Source organism: Aplysia californica, unplaced genomic scaffold (assembly GCF_000002075.1).
Source record: "Aplysia californica isolate F4 #8 unplaced genomic scaffold, AplCal3.0 scaffold00037, whole genome shotgun sequence".
Classification (NCBI taxonomy): Eukaryota; Metazoa; Mollusca; class Gastropoda; order Aplysiida; family Aplysiidae; genus Aplysia; species Aplysia californica.
In genome coordinates, this window is record NW_004797307.1 from 550,674 (window position 1) to 556,724 (window position 6,051).

Genomic DNA, 6,051 nt, shown 5'->3' on the forward strand with positions numbered 1-6,051 from the left:
GAAGGAGAAGAAGAAGAAGAAGAAGAAGAAGAAGAAGAAGAAGAAGAAGAAGAAGAAGAAGAAGAAGAAGAAGAAGAAGAAGAAGAAGAAGAAGAAGAAATTAGCATTGAGCATACCCCCTTCAACAGCGAGCTTTATGCATTTTGCAATCCAGATCTATTACTACCCCAACAGACCCCTAGAACGCTCAGAAACATTCTCGGCATCCCGGAAAGCAAACAGTGCAAACTGCCGACTAAGCACTCAAACACTAACAAGCTGACCAGATCTTTCGCCACCCATATAATGTACACGTAAGCGAGGCAAAGCAAATTGGAAAGTGTTTTAGTTTGATAGACATCACGGTAGATTAATACGGCTCATACATTGTCACAACAATAACACCGACATTAATGGCTGAGGAGGCCCGCGGGTGGCCTTACCAATTCATAAACTCTGTGTGGCTTCCGTCTGTCACTCTATTGTTTTCTTCTTTCGTTTTTTTTTTCCTTCTTTGTTCTTTTTCGTTTACGATGTTTTTATGTATAAGGGCCACCAGTTCCATGTGAGGTGGGTTGTTTATTTGTTTGTTTTTTCGTGGGGGGGGGGGGTTATCTTAAAAGCAAAACCCCAACAACAAACAGTATACAATGTGTCCAATCTGCTTGATATCACACTTGAGAGATAAGAAATATCACATTGATAACTACAACATAGGGTATAATTACATATATAGAGATGAAAAACTTTTTCTTCCTGTGCCAGGTCTGGAACTGACATCGGCGATCATGATTCTCAGCCCACTTCGCTGATCGAAAACCCTCCAATACCCATGTTATCCTGGTATTTTCCTCATCACCCGTCGGTTGAAATACTCTAAGAAAGTAGTTCTTGATCTACCTATGCTTCTTTCGTCTTCTATTTTTCAGTAAGAGCCAGAAGCTCAAAACCTGTATGTCGATTCGAGTGTCCTATATTGTCTCTTCTGGTAGCTTTTATAACATTGTATTGAGAACAAATTATAAGCAATATCAAATAAGAACCCATAAATTGCTACACACAATAGCAATGTATAGACAAAATTTGATGCTTTCTATTCTGACAGAAAACACGTTAATTCGTTGGTTGTTGCAGTAATTTAGTTGCTCTACGTATTTAATAGAGCAAGCATTTGGTTTGAGTTTGTCTCTGTATGTCGTATTTTTTAACGATCAACTGCTGTGTGTCATTTTGTCTGTAGGTCTATCGGGATTTCCCCCCCAGAGATTGGAAGGCCGACACATGTGTGCTACTCGTTGAAATAAATCAAACAAAAACAAAATTTGTGAAATCTATCGTTATTTAGTTTTAGTTGAGGTTTTACGGCGCATGAGGACCCAGCAACTTCGCTCTAACGAGTACACGTAAAGCATCCAATATCGTAAATTGTGAAGGGAAAACAGCTTTGAGGCTAAGACTTAAATCGTCTTAAATCACGGCGTGATTGAAAATACCCAAGTACTTCGATAAAGTTGTGATGAAACACCGTGTTTACATATTATTATGATTGGGTGGATGGTGGATGCTCTGGTAGGGTTTGCTTCTTCTTTCCTATCATTACTATCAAACATCTATCGTCTTTATCTACCCTCCTTCTTTTTTTTTGTTACTCTCTTGTGACACCTCGAATCTTCGGCACTTATATTACTTTATTGTGTTGCAAGTGCCGTAAAACCCTAACGAAAACTAAACCATACATAATATGATTATGAATGCCTAACATACCTGGCCGTAGTCGGGGGTATAGTAATTCCGCACAAGCACGATGTACACGAGGTACGTTTTCAACCCGGGAGCAGTCCTCAAACGAATGCAGTTATGAAACTGGGACCGTTAATGGGGCGCTTTTCTCGTCTGTCTGTCCTCAAGCGCTGTAGACACACGCACAAACACACACCTTTACAGAGGGGCCTGCTGAGAGCCGACCAAGGCTCCATGCATTTCGTTACTGACCCGTGACAGCGCCATTGCTCTGTCGTGTTCTCCGCGTAGCCCACAGCTCCACCTCGGGTAAACCTGTGTTGGGTGTGAGGGGGAGAGAGAGAGAGAGAGAGAGAGAGACAGAGAGAGAGAGAGACAGAGAGACAGAGAGAGACACACAGAGAGACACAGAGAGAGAGAGAGAGAGAGAGAGAGAGAGAGAGAGAGAGAGACAGAGAGACAGAGAGAGACACACAGAGAGACAGAGAGAGAGAGAGAGAGAGAGAGAGAGAGAGAGACAGAGACAGAGAGAGAGAGAGACAGACAGACAGACAGAGAAATGTGACAGGGAAAGAGTAGGGGCATTGTCTGCTTTCAGGGTGGATGATGAAGCAAAAAAGTAAGGAAAGGACAGAGAGATGTGGACACAAATGACGCCCTGGTTGGCTTCAAGAAAATATTCAGTTAACTTCGTCGTGTGTGCGGCAAACGTAAAGAGGGGCAGCAAAAGCCCACAGAAATAGTAGTTTTCTTGAGGAAATTTACCCTGCTAAACATAATCTGGTTCAATGTGAGGGTGGAGCATCCCCACCTCACCCCACCCCTGCAGCTTTTCAGGACACAAGGATTGACTGTAAAATATTGTTCTAATTAACGTTCAAAGAACCATAGTCCAATCAAACTAAAAATCCCGAACTTCTAGACGTTAGTGAAGTTTACAAACAGCTGCACCCACAGGCACATAACAGTAGAAAATGGGAAGATTGTGGGAGAATAATAGACAAAACAAAGGCGTCGTTAAATTATGGGAGGAAATAGAAGAAGAAGAAGAAGAAGAAGAAGAAGAAGAAGAAGAAGAAGAAGAAGAAGAAAAAAGAAGAAGAAGAAGAAGAAGATTATTTTTTTGGTTGGTTTTGTATAGTGTTTTACGGAGCTCGCAACTGCATAAGGTCATATGAGCGCGCGGGACACACCTAATATTTTCAGTTGGTAGGAAATTTTGAATTTTGCCCGTGTGGCGGCCGAAGCCTACTCTTATCGATTTTAGACCACCAAGGGATCTTTAACGTGCGCAACTTGCACACGGGCCCTCCGAGATTTTTCGCCCTTGTCCGAGAAGGCTATGTGTAGATCTTTCCTACCAGAAGATCAGGGGTGTGGCTGAAAGACAGCAGTAAGGAGGAGCCAAGGAGTAGCAGTGGAAAGGCTGCAGAAAGAGCCAGGAGCCAAGAGGAGGGGGCAAAGGAGGTGAGGGGGTGGGGGCAGAAAGTGGAAATGAAAGCAGACAACAGAACATTGCTAGAGAGCAGGAAAGAATGTGAAAGGAGACAATTTTAGAGAAGAAAATTTTTCGGTCGCTACCCGGATTCGAACCTGGGACCTTTGAATGAGAGGCCAACACCTTAACCTCTAGGCCACGAGAGCCCCCCCCGAAGAAGAAGAAGAAGAAGAAGAAGAAGAAGAAGAAGAAGAAGAAGAAGAAGAAGGAGGAGGAGGAGGAGGAGGAGGAGGAGGAGGAGGAGGAAAGCTACTGGGTCCATTGTAACTTCAGTTTTTCTCCACTCCTGTTACATGTATCATGGTTAGGCTCGCGTGGTGGTCAGACAAGGGTAAATTAACGATGGAGGTGTGCTTAGGCATGGGAGCGGGCGGGTGGAGGGGGAGGGACTAAAGTGACCTCGACAGGGAGGTGAGATTTCAACGTGTGTACATTGGGAAGAGGGGGGATGAAGGCAAAGAATGTGACAGATACACGAACCCAGTCTTTGGGTGGGCAGGTGGTTAGCAGGTTGTTTTGCGAGTACCCCAGGTGAAAATTATGCTCAATTATTATCTCTATTTGTTATTTCTGACCTTCCGTGACCTTTAACTCATCGAGGAAGCGCATTCTGGACCTTGTACAATGCCTGCTATTTTGGAACACTTAAAGAAGAAAAAAAGAAGAACTTCGTTAGTCATTCCAGATTTCTGAATTCTGTTTTCTTTATCTGAATTTTTTTAAAGCAGGCAACGAGAACACAGGGAAAACGGGCATAGTCACAAACTGGAAACTGCTAAGGCGTCAATTTTAAAAGCTTGCGAATTCATATGACTTCATATTTGTTTGACTAGTGGTTTATGGTTATGTTTGTGGAATGGGAAATCAAACAACAATAATCAACCAACAGTTGGACAGAAATGCGGTTATGAGTCAACAAGCGTTCAATATTGATACCCTCACGATTTTCAGTTTGTGACTGTGTTGTCCTTCGTGACGTCATCATTATTAATTTGTCTGATGGAAAGTAGTACTCGTTTACTTTGAGCTGCCACGACAACGACCATATTTTGTCACGACATGGTGGAATCAAGTGCTCATCAATTTTGGGACCAGCGGAGTTATTGGTATCATCTTAAAGCTTGTTCATTTATCTTGCTTTCGGTTTTTAAACAAAATTATACCCATTCCTCGAGATCTTGAGCAGAAGTCGAAATATTTACAATTGACGGAGATGGGGGGGTCGCCTGATTTCAGAGGTTATTAGCGAGAAAATGGCCTCCAAAGTTTGGGGATTTCCATAGCTTTAGGGGCATTGAAAACTAAAAATTTACATTTTTGTGCGTTTAAAGGATGTTTTCCTATAAAATCCACACAGGAAGGTAATTTCAGAAGGATAAAAAAGGTGTTGAGCCAAAAACAAAAAATTTGATAAAAATAATCATTGCCAAACCGGCGGGGAAAATGCTGTTTTCTTCGATTGGATATTTTGACGAGCGCCTGATTTCACCGTGATGCATCACTTTTCACCAAGACATTGACACGCCATGCAGTCTTCTTCAAATGCTAGTTCGAAAGTACACATCAGTGGTCATGGTTCGCCACTTATTTCTCTGCTCGGGTGCTCTCACCGAACGTTATTTTGTTCTGGTTTCTTAAAAATAGGTTTTTGTTTTAGTTGGAGTTTTACTACGGCACTTGAAACACATTTGGGTCATATAAGTGACGTAGATCAGAGGTGCTACAAGAGAGTAATGAACACAAACAAAAACAACTAAATCCTATGACATTCCAGAAGGTTGAAGGGCGCTTTCATCCAATGTGCCTTACAAAATTACTCCTTCTATTTCCCTTTCAATGTTACTTCTACTGTTGTGATCAGTTCCTTGCAGCGGGTGGTTGTAGCGCGCCATCGGAAGGTCTTATTAAAATTTCTGTATTTTTTTCTTTCTGTTATTGCTGCCCACCTGTCTTTTTCTGTCCGATCACTCAGTGACTGATATTGTGTCTATCTAAAAGAAATAATTTTTGAAAGTGTTTTACGCTCCCAACTGCATAAGGTCATAATATGAGCGCGCGGGACACATTCAGTTGGTAGGAAATTCGGAATTTCGCCCAGGTGGCGGCCGAAACCTACTCTTATTGATTGTAGGACCACCAAAGGGTCTTGAACGAGCACAACTTGCACATGGGACCTCCGAGATTTTTCGCCCTTATCCGAGAAGGCTAGGTGGTAGATCTTACTTGCCGTAGGATCAGGGGTGTGGATGAAAGACAGCTGCGAGAAGGAGCTGGGGAGTAGCAGTAGAAAGGCAAAGGGAGTCAGTAGCCCAGAGGAGGGGGTAAAAGGGAGTGGAGACGAAATCAGACGACATGACATGGTTAGAGAGCAGGAGAGGAGGGGAAAGGATAAATTTTAGAAAAGAAAATGTTCCGTCACTGTCCGGATTCGAACCCGGGACCTATTGAATGAAAAGCAAACACCATAACCTCTAGACCATGAGAGTCCCCTGTGTCTATGTGGTTGTTTTTACTCAAACAAAATCGATGGGAGTAGGATTTCGCCGCTATCCGTGTAAAATTCTAAATTAATCCCTACCGAATTGAAAATTCGTAATGTGTCCCACGCGCTCATGCAGTTGCGAGCGTCATAAAACACTTACCAAAACAAGACAAAAAAGAACCGATCAAACAAACAAACAAACAAATAAGCAAACAAACAAATAAATAGGTGCTTGTAAATAAGGCTGTTGTCACGTTTAAGCACAATAAACTATAAACGCAATAACGGTTATATCAAGATGCCAGGGCAGTGCTTTTGACTGAAGTGTCTTTTGGCCATTCCCAAAGGGGGG

The 6,051-nt window shown here is 42.6% G+C and overlaps 1 protein-coding gene across 1 annotated transcript in view; it reads right to left on the reverse strand.

Moving 5' to 3' along the window:
* LOC101860234 overlaps window positions 1-1,993 on the reverse strand; it is a gene marked incomplete in the record, with an annotated part of 177,628 nt that extends 175,635 nt beyond the window's left edge. Inside the window, 1 exon segment of the mRNA XM_035973942.1 lies at window positions 1,744-1,993.
* Window positions 1,994-6,051: the final 4,058 nt, after the last annotated feature.